The following is a 14615-nucleotide window of genomic DNA, read 5'->3' on the forward strand; positions in this document are numbered from 1 at the left end:
TTGCCTGAGCCCCACCCTGCCCTGGGTGGCGCACACTAACCACAGCTCTGTCCACCTCAAGCTGCGGACACATGTCCCACAGCAGTCCCTCTGTCCATACAGCTGAGCCAGTAGTGCCTGAGTACTTAGCATGCTGCTGTGTCACCACGGGATCATCACACGACCTTGTGAGGTGGAGACACCACTGGCATTCCAGTGTGGAGAGGTGGAGACCGAAACTCAGGAGGCTCGAGCAGGGCCCTGGAGTGAGTGAGTGGGGGCCTGGTGATGGTCCCAGGCTCACCACCTGTGCTGAGAGCTAACACTGAGCACGGCAGCCTGGCCGAGCCACCTCTGTGGAAGCTTGGAGCTGAGGACAGACATCTGAATCTGAAGTGAGGAACAGACACTTGGCTGGGAGCTAGAACTGAGGGGCGAAAGTTGTGGAGAACACATGGAAGAGGAGGCAGAGGCCAGATCCTGAAAAACTCTTCAGTGGTGGACTGAGGTGCCTGGACTTCAGAGGCGACAGGAGGGTAGTGAGGTTTCTGGAGCAGGCTGGTCAAAGTCAGCAGCACCCTTGTTTGATATCCACCCCATTCCCTCACCCCACATCTACCTGGGACTTGCTTCTCTGACCCTCCTGCTGTGGCAAGATCCTGATTGTCCCAGGTGCACATGGCTCTACTTCCTGACTGCTCATCCTCACGCAGTCCTCAGCCCTCTGTGACCCCCCCATCCTGCACTAGGACAAAGCCTGGCTCCCAGGCATGCCTACCAGTGGTTTCCCCAGCTGGCTCCTCAACAGCAAAGCCTTATCAAGAGTCATATAAGGTCAGGTGCAGTGGCTCACACCTGTAATCCCAGCACCTTGGAAGCCAAGGTGGGTGGATTACTTGAGTCCAGGAGTGCAAGACTAGCCTAGGCAACATGGTGAGACCTCCATCTCTACTAAAAATACAGAAAGTAGCCAGACGTGGTGGTGCGCATCTGTAATCCCAGCTACTTGGGAGGCTGAGGTGGGCAGATCGCTTGAACCTGGGACATGGAGGTTGCAGTAAGCTGTGATGGCACCACTGCACTCTAGCTTGGGTAACAGAGTGAGACTCTGTCTTAAAAAAAATAAAAAGTCGGCTGGGCGCGGTAGCTCACGCCTGTAATCCCAGCACTTTGGGAGGCTGAGGCGGGCGGATCACGAGGTCAGGAGATCGAGACCATCCTGGCTAACACGGTGAAACCCCATCTCTACTAAAAATACAAATAAAATTAGCCGGGCGTGGTGGCGGGCGCCTGTAGTCCCAGCTACACAGGAGGCTGAGGCAGGAGAATGGCGTGAACCCGGGAGGCGGAGCTTGCAGTGAGCTGAGATCATGCCACTGCACTCCAGCCTGGGCAACAGAGCGAGAGTACATCTCAAGAAAAAAAAATAAATAAAAAATAAAAAGTAAAAATAAAAAGAGTCATATAAGATCCAGCCCCCAGATCCTCGCCCTCTTCTCCTATGACTGGCAGCATCTTCCCCAGGAGAGCTCCCCTTCCCCGCCCAGTCTTGCCTGCCGGAATCATCAGTTTCCACACTCATCTCCTCCTACGGAAACCAGACTCTTCTCCTTCCCCTTCCACCACCATCCTGAAAAGACTGAGTAAGGGAGAGCCTCTGTCCTGGAGCAGCTCACGAGAGGGAACCCCTTTGCAGTGTGTACCCCTTAAAGGAAAAACATTCTCAAGATCCCCCCCGACCCCCATACACCCATGCACCTGGACCTATTTAGTAACTGAAGAAAACTGAAGCCTTTCCTGGTCTTTGAAGATTCTTTCAATAGCAAATAACCGCTGCAACAGCAAATCTAAGTTTACAATTGAAAACATTTAAGGTTAACTTTACATACAACAGGAAACATTACAATGACAACACAAAACTTAGAAATTCTTGCAGTACGAACAGACGGAAGACAGGTCTGCAGGACTCTGTGAAACACAGATCTCCCCTAGAGTCCAGCCACTCAACATGTGGTGGCTTACAGACCCCATCCTGGCATCACCTGGGAGGGTGCTGGAAAGGCAGAGTATAGGACCCAGCCCAAACCTGCTGAGTATGTATTTGCATTTTAACACGAAAGCTTGGGAAGCCCTGGCTTATAGCATACATTTTGCGGGGTTGGAGAAAAGACGGGGAAAAGCAAGGCCAGATGGAGCCCGCACAGAATGAGGTGATCTTCTGTGCTTTTTAAGGGAACGTTTTTCTGGTAGCTGTGTGAAGGAGGTACAGGCGCAAGGGGTCTATTTGTGACAGTAAGCAAAAGAGGCAAATGGGAGAAGCGAGAGAACTCAGTTTGAGTGGAGTGGAAAAGAGGAGTGGGCTGGAGAAGGGATTTCTGAGGTGTGGTGGACAGGCTTGTCCAGGACAGGTTGTGGGGGACAAGTGAAGAGTGACCTTGGGTTTCTAAGCAGGAAGACTATGTGGAGAGGACTAGAGGAGAGGGCATTTTTAAGAAAGAAGGTGATGAGCTCTGTTTCAGAAATGCAGAGGAGGGGCCTGGGGGCACTCATGAGGAGTTGTGCAGATGTGATATATACAGGATTGGAAATGCCCAGTTGATATGGTTTGGCTGTGTCCCCACACAAATCTCATTGAGTTGTAGTTCCCATAATCCTCATGTGTCATGGGAGGGACCAGGTGGGAGGTAACTGAATCACAGGGGCAGTTACCCCCATGCTGCTGTTCTTGTGATAGTGAGTTCTCACGAGATCTGACGGTTTTATAAGGGGCTTTTCCCCCTTTTGCTCTGCACTTCTCCTTGCTGCTGCCATGTGAAGGAGGTTGTGTTTGCTTCCCCTTCTGCCATGATTGTAAGTTTCCCAAGGCCTCCCCAGCCTTGCAGAATTGTGAGTCAATTAAACTCCTTTTCTTTATAAATAACACAGTCTTGGGTATGTCTTTATTAGCAGTGTGAGAATGGACTAATATACCCAGAGATGATCAGGCCGGAGACACAGACCTGTGAGCCCCTGCTGATAGAACCAGCTGAGTTTACCTGAAAAGGCCTGCAGGACAGTAAGAGCAGAGGATAAAGGCAGCAGAGGAAGAGCCAAGGTGTGGAAGACAGGAGGGGAGAGGAGCATCACAGAAGCCCTGGAACAGAGAGGAATTTCTCTGACCAAATGGGCTGAGATATGAGAACCTGCCTCTGGTCTTAACAAGTGAGCAGTCCCTGGCCATTATGGCAAGAGCAGGGAGGGCCCAGCTGGCCGCAAAGCGCAGAGCATATTATCTAAAAGTGTCATGAAACCCTATGAGTGGCATCAGCAGAGAGCTTGTTAGAAATGCAAACCTTCCAGCCTCACCAGAGGCTCTGATTCAGACCAAGAGAATCACATGCTCTGGGGGTGGGGCCTAACAGCCTCTTTTAACCAGCCTTCCCGCCTTCCAGGTGATTCTGATGTGCTATAGTTTGAGAAACACCGCTATAGGATACGGAAATTCAATGGAAGGTATATATCATCTTTTCTACATGAAAACGAAAAGAAGAAAAAGACAGCCTAGCAACTTCTACATAGAGAAACTCAGCAAGAAATGCCTAACTGCTTCAATGCCAATACAACTTATTTCTATAGTCAGAGAAATGCCAAAAGGAATTAACAAAATAATAAAAATACATGGCCCATCTGATAAACTTCCTTGGATGAGATGTAGAAAACACACCCAAGATCTGGGGGCTGGAAATTCTGAGACATGGGTACCAGTTCCTACTCTGCCATTGACTATGTGCCCTTGAGTACGTTACATCCCTTGCAGAGCCTCAGTTTCTCCATCCACAAAAGAGGGAGCCAGAAAAGGCTTTTCTAAGGTCACTTCCAGTTCTGACACTGTGACCTGTCCTGTAAAAAGTGATCCCAAACGAAATGCTTTTAAGCAGCTGTGTGGGGTTGGAGGGAGGAGGGAAGTACTTTTTTTTTTTTTTTTTTTTTGAGATGGAATCTCGCTCTTTTGCCCAGGCTGGAGTGAAGTGGCATGATCTGGCTCAGTGCAACCTCCTCCCCCACACCCCGGGTTCAAGTGATTCTCCTGCCTCAGCCTCCCGAGTAGCTGGGACTACACGCACCCACCAGCACTGTCTAATTTTTTGTATTTTTAGTAGAGGCGGGGTTTTGCCATGTTGGCCAGTCTGGTCTCGAACTCCTGACCTCAGGTGATCCACCCGCCTCTGCCTCCCAAAGTGCTAGGATTACAGGCATGAGCCACCGCACCGGGCTGAAAGTACATTTTTAAGCAGTAAAATCTAATAACACAGTTAACCAGAAAATCTTTCCAACATTCAGCAGTACTAGTATCTTGCATTCTAAGAACTGGAACATTCCTTTACTAACTGGCTTTTCCATTAAAGCTGCTGATGCCTAGAGTAATAAAAACACGACTGCACTGGACAGTGTTCTTAAAGTTCACATGACTGGGATGCTTCCCAGAAAATAGCTCCATTATCTTCACATTTTCATCCTATAATAATTTTTAATCCAAGAAGGCAAGGTTTGTATTTTTTTCTAGGCAGAAAATAAGTTAAAGAACCAGACTGTATGGATCCCAGAGCCTGACCCCTTGACCGAGTGTCTGGGCACTTGATATTACAAATCTAGGCTTCCTGATAAATGGCCCTGTAGTGACCTTGTTACTGGGATCCCTAGATGCTGGTTTCCCGCCTGGTTTCTCTGCATCCAAGTCCCTGTCTGCACCTACTGTTCATCCAATGCCCATCCTCTTCTGCCTGGGTCCCCAATGCCACCTGCTTCCCTGCCTTTGCCAAAGGTCAGCGACTTAGTCATGATCTCAGAACTAGGGCTGGAACAGGGATGTGGGCGTTGGTGCAGGAAGAAGAGGTGGAAGTGTGAGCACTAGAGGAAAGAAGATAAGGTCTAGGGTGACTCCCGCCTCCTGCCCTTCTTTGCTTACACACCCTGGCTCTTAAATTCTATTAGAAATTGGTCAGTAGGAAGCACAGCTGGCTTGTTCATTTCCCTGTCCATCTATCATAAACTCTGTCCCTGCTCCTCCATCCAGCCTGGGTATGTGAGTGAGGTTCCAGACTCTGCCAGTCCTTGTGGCAGAAAGGTACCATAGTGAGGTGAGAGCTGACAAAAGGCCGGTGTGGCAGGCACAAAGCTGGGGAATGGCATCCTACTGGAGGTGGGACCACAGAGGTGTGGGGACCAAAGCCACAAACATCAGGCCTGCAGGCCATGCAGAGGTTAGTTTTGTCTTTATCCAGGTAGAAGATTCCTAGTGCTAGAGGGTTTTCCATGCTAGCTCACCCTGCACTGATCTCAACCTCAAAGTCACTCTTAAATAGGGTGACAGCACATCCAGATTTACCTAGGGCAGTCCCGGCTGAGGCCCGTCAGTCACGTGCAATTATTAATAGCACCCCTTTTTATTCTCAAATTGTTCTGGTTGGGATGATAAATTCTAGTTGCACTGTTCTTGGGGCCCTAGGCCTGTGAAGTCAGAGCTGCAGTTAGAGAAGGCTACCCAGGATTAGCAGGGACTCCCAGCCTGATGAGTCTCACCCCTCATCAAATGTTCCATTTGCCTTTCCAGTATCCCTGCCAAACCATCATCTGGCTTCTGCTTGTATACCTGCAAGGACAGCAGGCTCACTATCTTCTCAGGAAGCCTCTCTTTTTGGGGGAAAGCTTTGTTATAAAAATAGCAGGATTCAAACCTGTATATAGTATGACTGCAACTAAATAACAAAATCCAGGCCGGGTGAGGTGGCTCATGCCTATAATCCCAGCACTTTGGGAGGCCGAGGTGGGTGGATCACTTGAGGTCAGGAGTTCTAGACCAGCCTGGCCAACATAGCAAAACCTCATCTCTATTAAAAATACAAAAAATTAGCCAGGCGTGGTGGTGGACACCTGTAATCTCAGTTACTTGGGAGGCTGAGGCAGGAGAATCACTTGAACCCAGGAGGCAGAGGCTGCAGTGAGCTGAGATCGCACCACTGCACTCTAGCCTGGGTGACAGAGCAAGACTCCATCTCAAAAAAAAAAAAAAAAATACACTTAGCAGGGAAAGGCATGGGGCTGGAAGAACGCAGAAAACCTGCTGACTTTTCCCCTTGCACCTCCTTCCATCTCTCCTTCTCCTCATTCAACAAATATTTACTGAGGGCATTTGATGGTCCAGGCAATGTGCTTGGCACTGGGGACAAAATAGTGAGTTAAAACAGACTCAATGAGGGGCATTCTACAAAATAATTGGCTTGTACTTTCCAAAAACGTCAAGGTCCGGCTGGGCACGGTGGCTCACGCCTGTAATTCCAGCACTTTGGGAGGCCGAGGTGGGAGGATCACCTGAGGTCGGGAATTCGAGACCAGCCTGACCAACATGGAGAAATCCCGTCTCTACTAAAAATACAAAAAATTAGCCAGGCGTGGTGGCACATGCCTGTAATCCCAGCTACTCGGGAGGCTGAGGCAGGAGAATTGCTTGAACCCAGGAGTCGGATGCTGCAGTGAGCCGAGATTGAGCCACTGCACTCCAGCCTGGGCGACAGAGCGAGACTCCATCTCGGAACAACAATAACAAAAAAAGTCAAGGTCCTGAAGGACAATGAACAATTGGGGAACTGTCTTAGTTTAAAGGAAACTAATGAGACATGGCAACTGTACGCAACCCATTTATAAGAGTTTTTTTTTTGCTATAAAAAAGGACATCACTAAGACAACTGGCAAAACTTAACATCTAGGCCAGGCGCAGTGGCTTGGGCCTGTAATCCCAGTACTTTGGGAGGCTGAGACAGGCAGATCACTTGAGGTCAGGAGTTCGAGACCAGCATCCAACATGGTGAAACCCCGTCACCACAAAAAATACAAACATTAGCCAGGCATGGCGGCATATGCCCGCAATCCCAGCTACTCGGGAGGCTGAGACAGGAGAATTGCTTGAATCCAGGAGGCGGAGGTTGCAGTGAACTGAGATCACACCACTGCACTCCAGCCTGGGTGGCAGAATGAGGGACACTCTCTCTCAAAAACAAAAACAAAAAAAACAAAAAAAGTATATAAAACTTAAGGTTTATAGATTAAACAATGTTGTATCAATATTAATTTATTGATTCTAAAATTTGTATTGTAGTTATGGAATATCATTGCTTTTAGGAAATATATGCAGGGGGAAAGGAGGCATTGATAAATAAACCTCAAATGGTTCAGGATAGATATATATATATATATACACACAGGGATAAAATAAAAAGAATAAAATGGTAATGTTTGGGGAATCTGGGTGAAGAATTTATGGGACTTCTTTGATTTATTCTTACAATCTTCCTATGGGTCTGAATTGGATCAAAATAAAACATTAAAAGAAAAAAATAAAACTTAGAAAAAGTTTTTTTAAAAAAGAGACCCTGCCTTCACACAGCTTACAGTGTAGCTGGGAGACAGGTACTAATACAAATAATTACATTAATTAACTGCAAGATTGCCACTAGGAAAAGTGCTATAATGGAGAGAGATCTGGTGGCATGAACATTTATAGCAACAATTTAACTCAAGTCAGGAAGGTGAGCAAAGGCTCTGCAATCATGGAGCTGAGACCCACAGGATGAAGTAATCAGTGGGGAGGGGGAGAAGGTCCCAGGCTCTTGCAGTCCCTGCAGCAGGAAGGAGCACGGTGAGGTGAGGGTTCAAAGAGCATGAACATAGGGCCTGCAGGAGATGCTGAGAGATCAGCTTTGTCTTCATTTTGAGAGAAATAGGAGTGTATGGAAGACTTCCCCATCTGTGGAGTAGAGAATCCACTGGAAGCAGGAGAGGGCATGTGCAGATCGTGGCAGTGCTGACAGTAGACCAGCTGCTTTCATGAGAAGCATCGTGCATAATTTTTCTTGTGTTCCCTGACACTTTATCTTCCACAAGAACCATGAATGCATTTGAGAACCAGACCAGGGGAGGGGACTGGGGGGAGCCAGTGGGGAAGACTGAGCTCAGAGGCCAACCTTCCCTCCCCAGGCCCAATAGTGGCTGGTGGTCAAAGGACAGCCGATGGAGCTGGTTGCTGCCTCCCTCACTAAGAACCTCTGGGCTAGCCCTTGAGCTGATGTGGCTGAGGGAGGTGACATGCATGGGCCTGGTCTCCAACCCCACTCCTACGCCAGGGGCCCCTCATCAGCACAGCATTCAGGCAGCCACGGCCCCTGTACAGTCCTGGATGCTCCCTCTTGGAACATCCCTTCAGTCTTGAGAACCAGAACCTGTGGTCCTGGCTGAGGAGGGACCTTCACTCACCCACAGCGACTCTCAGCACTGAACACAGATCAAAGCACTTGTCTGGAGGGTCAGGGGTCTGACCACAAAGCGAGGGACCCCTTTTCTATGCCAAGTTTTGCCTTAGTTAGTTTTCCACATTAGCTCATTGACAACAGTCAACTTAAAGGGAATAGGTGAAATTATGATCCTCATTTTACAGGGTGGAAGTTGATTATACAATTTGGGTCATTATTGTCATGCCCAACTAAATCAGAGTCGAGAGGCCAGGGGAAAAATACTCAGGGCACATAACATTGCTCCAAAAATATAATTCTCTGCAAGCCTGGCTGCTAAAACTGCCTGTTATAACCTAAAACCAGTTTTATTTAATAACTACTGAAACAAATTGGTGTGACTCTAAGACTAGTTTTATCTACCACCATCATGCAACAATCAGAGCTTGCCAGCTCCCGAAGAGCTTCTCTAGTGCCGATGGACTTTTTTCAAAACAATACATAACATTTCTCATTCTAATAAAACTCCCAACCTTCTCTTTGTTTTCCAAACCAAAGACCACCTGGTCTGTATAGATTTCCCAAATTATTCTTACTTCCCAAGCAAAACATTTTAAATTTAGAGAAATATCTGTTTTTATATTTTATTTGACTTTGACAACAGATGATTTGTCTAGGCACAGACTTGGGTTCAAATGTTGGCTGCAGCCAGGCACAGTGGTTCATGCCTGTGATTCCAGCACTTTGAGAGGCCGAGGCAGGAAGATCAGTTGAGCCGAGGAATTCAAGACCAGCCTGGCAACATGGCAAGACCCTTTCTCTACATTTAAAACACAAACAAACAAAAAAAACCAAAAAGACAAATCTCGGCTGCACTGCTTACAAACACTGTGCCCTTTGGTGGTTACTTCGTCTCTCTGAGCCTCAGTTTTCTCACCCCATCTGTAAAATGGGGCTGGAAGGAATCAGTCAGATTTTGAGGCTAAAATGCACCGTTTGTTCCCTATGGGGCTCAGTAAAAAAAATTCACTTCACTCTACACTGCTTAAACATTTACTGAAAGCTTGTGTATCCTAACAGTAAATCATGGGGCCTGAATTTTCCAGGACTATCCCAATTTCAAATCCTCTGTCCTAACTTTCCACATAAACCATCAAAATGTTTCAAAAATTCCACTCTCTCAGTATCCAAACACTTCTCAGGCCTCCTCTTGCACAAAGCAGTGGCACACACATTCTTTTTTCACACTACAGATCCCACTCTTTGGTTCAGAAAACGCAGTCAGCAGAGTCCTGCCGGTCCCCTAAAGGAAATGGGGTCAGTGCTCCATTGCAATTCAGACCGGGCTGTTTCCGGGCACATCTATGTAAAGGCAGCCAGGGGGAGGCTGGGCCACAATCAGAGCATCACCCACAGAGGGACATACACTGGGTAGAGGAGTTCAGCCCCCACCTACTTGTACCTGGGAGGCAGTCTGGCGACAGGGTTGCTGTGAAGATTAAATGAATTAAGTTAATATTTGGAGAGCATTCACAACAGTGTGTGGCAACCAATAAGTACAGATTATGCTGATAACTAAAACCAGAGGCATCCCTGCAGAAGTTACTCCTGCCTCAAAGACAACACAGTGGCATCGCTCCCATCCAGGTAAAAACAAGGAGAATAGGCACTTAGCCCTGGGCTGGGTGAGGCCTGGCCCATGTACAGAGATAAGGCAGACCCTAACCACAGCAGGTGGGTTCTTTATTAGTGAACACCAAGAGGCTGGACTTGGCTGGGTGCGGTGGCTCACACCTATAATCTCCACACTTTGGGAGGCCAAGGCAGGAGGACTGTTTGAGCCCAGGAGTTCGAGACCAGGTTGGACTTGGAGAAGGGTCACCACGCCTACGATCCACAAAGTCTCTTCATGCCTTTGCCCCTGCTGTTTTGCCTGCCCCAAATGCCATCTTGTTCCTAACTTTGAGGCTTAATTCGAATTATGCCTTGAAGTTAGAACTAACTTTTCCCCATGGTTAGAACTACTCCCCACAGTGTCTCCTGATGCCCATCAGAATGAATGGCTGCATCCTCTGGTGTCTCTTGCATCTAGCTTATCCTTTTAAAGTACTTACAGGACCATGGACAGATGGATGGGGACACACATACACATATACAAACTGTCTTTCCAAATCCACCATGAATCCTTCCAAGGCAGTGGTTCAGCGTTCACCTCTGTAGCCCTATGGCCTAATACATGGTAGAGACTCAATAAATGTCTCAATTTGCTTTTAAATCTGTGCTCACACCTGGTCTTAGAATAACAAGTTAACCTGGGGGCAGTGGGAAGCTTCAGGTGCACACACAAGCAGAAGCTCTGGAGATGCCAGACTTCTGGGTCTTAGAACCCATTACCAAATCAGTTTTCAGCCAGGGGCTTACCAAGCACTTCTCAGGTCCTTCTCTGCCAGAGGAAAGAAGACACCTATAAGATCAGGCTCTGAGGTCACCTGGACCCAGCCAAGAGCAGTTGGACACTGACCTGGTCTCCTCCTGTCTCTATTAGAGTTGGTATGAAGAGCTGATGCTTGGGTAGGCTATCCCACCCCCACCAGCCCTTCCAGACCAGGGTATGTGCTGGGTGCCTTCAGCATTCCAGCTTCTACAACAGATCTTGGGAAAAGATAAAGAGGCATTGTCCCTGCTTTCCAAGACCGCAATGCTGGAAGGTGAGCTCTCCTGGGGAAAGATGTAGGGACCACAAATTGCTGGTCTCTTCTCAACCACCACAAACCCTGAGGGTTGGGGAAAGGCAGGGTGCCATGTCTTCTCACTCCCTCCCATACCCAAAGCTGAGCCCTTCTGGTAGGTTATGCCTGTCCTAGAAAATGTCTCTTGTGTGCCTGGACCTGTAGTTCAGAAGGTCAAAATTGGTCCCTCTTGCTCCTGGCCCCACTCTACCTTTGCCAGCTCAGTTTCCTTATCTGCAAGGTGGGGAACAGGGTGGGGTTTGGCAGCACCAAACCCCACTGTGTGTGAAACCTTCCAGTTCACAGCCAACAAAGCGTTGCTCTCAATTCTCTGAAGCCAATTACCACCTCGGAGCCCCAACTTTTTCCAGGGATAAGATTTGTCTCTGACCTTGCCTCCCTAACCAGGTCTCTGAGACTTGAATGAGAATGCTTAAAACTACCAGAGTATCTTCTGTATGATAAAAGATGAATCGAGGGGTCAGAGACATGACTGACGATATGATAAGGGATCCTGAATCTGCTTCCATGGTAACTTGGGCTTTTTCTCCTGCCCCAAGCTGTCTGAGGGCCCACCACCTGTCTGGCCTGACCAGGGCCTGCCCTTTCCTACAGGGAAGTGGATGCAGGCAACCTGGATTCTCTGGGGTGCACCCCACATCCCCACTCAGCACTACATCTGCCATATAGAAGTTCAATAAATGCCTCAGCTACTCTGAAATGCCTTCAGTAACTTGACCTTTTATATTCCCCAGCTAATGTCTAATTTGCATATATGAGTCCCTTTTTAGGAGATGGCAAATCACCAGAGACAACGCAGGATCAATACAGAGTATTAGGCACGTTCTATTCTACTCTAATTCTCTGCAAATTGGTATTCCATTAACTGCATGTGGGATTTATGGGAGCTCGCTATAAACTAGAATATTTAACTAGAATGGCCTACTCTGTCAGATAATAGCTTACTGTTGTTAATTTTCAACTAGTCAATCTCAGAAAAGTTTCCAACTTCCAATATACTTCACATCTTGATTTAATCATCCGGAAAGTCATCCATATCAAAGCCTCCTCCATACAACAAAGGGACAGGCAGCTTGATGCAGAAGAAAAAGACCTGCCCTTGGAACCAGGAGACTTGGGTTACACCCCAGCTCTACCACATACTGTATAATTGGCTGCTCAGAGCCTCCACGTTCTCATCTGTAAAATGGGAGTGACACCAGCCTCACAAGGGAGTTGTAAAGATTAAATGAGATGATACAGGTGAATGTACTCTGTAAGTTCTATAAGGCTATGCAAAGGTTAGTTATTACAAAAGCACAAGATGAAATTCTCAAACAACTTGGGCTAATGACAGAAAGCAAGAATTAAATTGGTGGTTCTAAAGGGGTGCGGGGGTGGCATTTTGCTCCCTAGGGGACATCTGACAATACTGGAGGCATTTTTGATTGGAACAACTGGGGGACACGAATTGCTACTGGAATTTACAGACCAAGGATGCTTCTAAATCCTACGATGCCCAGGACACAAAGAATTATCAAACCCCAAATGTCAATAGTGCAAGGCTGAGAAACCCTGATCTAAATAATCACTTAAAGTTGGATTTGGGAGCTTTTTAAAACAGAAATCTTCCTTAGCCGGCTGTACTTTCTCCCATCATCTGCTTAAACATTTGCAAGATGCATCATCTTTTGTAAGTGAAGCCAAACTGCCAACTTCTGGAGTTTCTGAATGTATAAAACTGCTTTTAAAGGAGATGCTCTCTGATTACAATTCGGCTAAATTGTTTTTCCGAAGGCCTTGACTTCGGCAGAAGTTCTCCTGGGCACAGAGACAGGGTCTGTCACTGCACCACTAGGCCCTGAAGATGGTTTCCTAATTCAAATTTCCTGCTGAAATGAGAGCCACGAGGGTCTCTAAACGAATTAAATTCACATCACGCCAACTGCTTGCCAGCTTTGTGCCGGGCACGGTGCCAAACACCTCCACATAATTTATCCCACTTAATCCACTCAACAACCCAGCGAGGTGGGCATTATTACCAGCTGTTTGCAAGGGAGGAAACTGAGGACCAGAGAGGTTAAACAACTTGCCCAAGGTCACCAGGTGGCCAAGGGGGAGCCCAACTTGAACGGAGGTCTCCAGTTTCCAAGTCACAAGCTCTTTCCACCAGCTTGGAAAATCCAGGTGTCAAGTTGTCTCAACTTCCCATGAATTTTTAAGGCAACCGCAACTTCTCAGTAAGTTTAGGTAGCTGAAAATGGGAATTTCGGGGGGGCTGGGCACTCTCACATACACTCCCCCCTCTGCAGCTGTCTCACCGCAGGTACCTGATAAATCATTCCATATCGCCCGCGGAACGGGGAGGATTTATTGGCGCTGGAGTTTCGTGCCAGGCCCAGGAAATGCCATCTTTGAAAGCCGAGAGGCGGATTCGCCCTGGGAGCCGAGCGCTGGCCGCCGCTCTCGGCTAGCTCCCCGCGGGCTGTGCGCCCCCTCGGTGCCCCGAGCCGGGGTCGCGGCGGCACGGGGTCCTCCGGGGGTGCCGGCCGCACGGGCTCCGCGGGTTGCGCCCGCCCCTGCCTGGCTGGAGCGCACGCCCACGCTCCGGCGCCGCGTCCCGGCCGCCCGCCCGCCCCGGCCGAGCCCCACCCGGCGCCCCGCCCGCGCCCTCCCGCCCCGGCCCAGCCAGGTGAGCGCAGCGGGGCGCCCCCTCCCCGCCCCGACGTGGTGCGGGGATCCCGGTGCAGCCGCACCCGCCAGCCCGCCCGCGCGTCCGCCGCGCGCCCCAGGGACGGGTGGGGGCGGGGTGGCGCCAAGCGCGACCCCGGCCACCGGCAGCCCCGCGCCCTGCCCCCGGCCCGCTGGGGTCGCACGGGCCCGTACCTGCAGCATCCGGGGGCGCGGAGCGCCCAGGTAGGTCGCGCGTGCGGGCGGCGCGGAAGCTCGCTCGCGGCGCGACCTGGCCGCCGTCTGAGCATGCCCAGTGCCGCCCGCGGGCGGTTCCCGCCGGTCGGGCTGGCCGCGACGGGCCCGCGCGCCGGGCGGGGGGCGGGCGTCCGGGCCGGCCTGCGGTGTTCTCCCGCCCCCGCCCTGGGCTGGCGCTCCCCGACGCATCTCCTAGGGCCACCGGGGCTCTCCGCCGAGCTCCGGGCAGGTCCTGAGTTCCCTGGCGCATGCATGCAGCCATTCGTTCCACAGCCATGACTGGGCACCTACTGTGTGCCAGGCCCTCAGTGATTTCATGCCTAGGGAAGGCAAGAAGTCGGCGCCCAAAGAAACTTTGAAATGAGGAGTCTTGCACGACGAGTGCGCGGTTGAGCTGAGGTCCCGCTGACTTCCAGTCCAGTGCTCGTCCCTTGGCACTAGTAAGCTTCCCTGGTTAAACCTCCCCAAGGCTCGTGGGACCCCTACCTGATCTGTGCTCCTGCTTCCCACTTCTGTCTCATCTCACACCTGCCTTCCTGCGGATCCTAGAGCACCTTTTTGTCCATCAAACACTCGAACTTCACTAACCTCAGGATATTGGCGCCCGCCTTTCCCTCTGTGGGACGTCCTTGCCCAGCTTTTCACGTGGCCGGCGCCTTCTCATTGTACAAAGGTCTCCTCCTCAGAGAGGCCTTTCCTGACCACCTTCCTCGATTAG

At 49.7% G+C, this 14615-nt stretch overlaps 1 protein-coding gene across 2 annotated transcripts in view; it reads right to left on the reverse strand.

Annotated features, from left to right (window-relative positions):
* Positions 1-13954, reverse strand: part of PTPN3 (protein tyrosine phosphatase non-receptor type 3) — a 120073-nt gene extending 106119 nt beyond the window's left edge. The window contains exon 1 of one of the 2 annotated variants that reach the window (XM_054519359.2): positions 13856-13954. The gene's annotated coding sequence lies outside the window, so the exon portion shown is untranslated. 2 annotated transcript variants of the gene reach the window in all.
* Between the last annotated feature and the right edge of the window lie 661 nt (positions 13955-14615).

Source organism: Pongo abelii, chromosome 13 (genome assembly GCF_028885655.2).
Source record: "Pongo abelii isolate AG06213 chromosome 13, NHGRI_mPonAbe1-v2.0_pri, whole genome shotgun sequence".
Classification (NCBI taxonomy): domain Eukaryota; kingdom Metazoa; phylum Chordata; class Mammalia; order Primates; family Hominidae; genus Pongo; species Pongo abelii.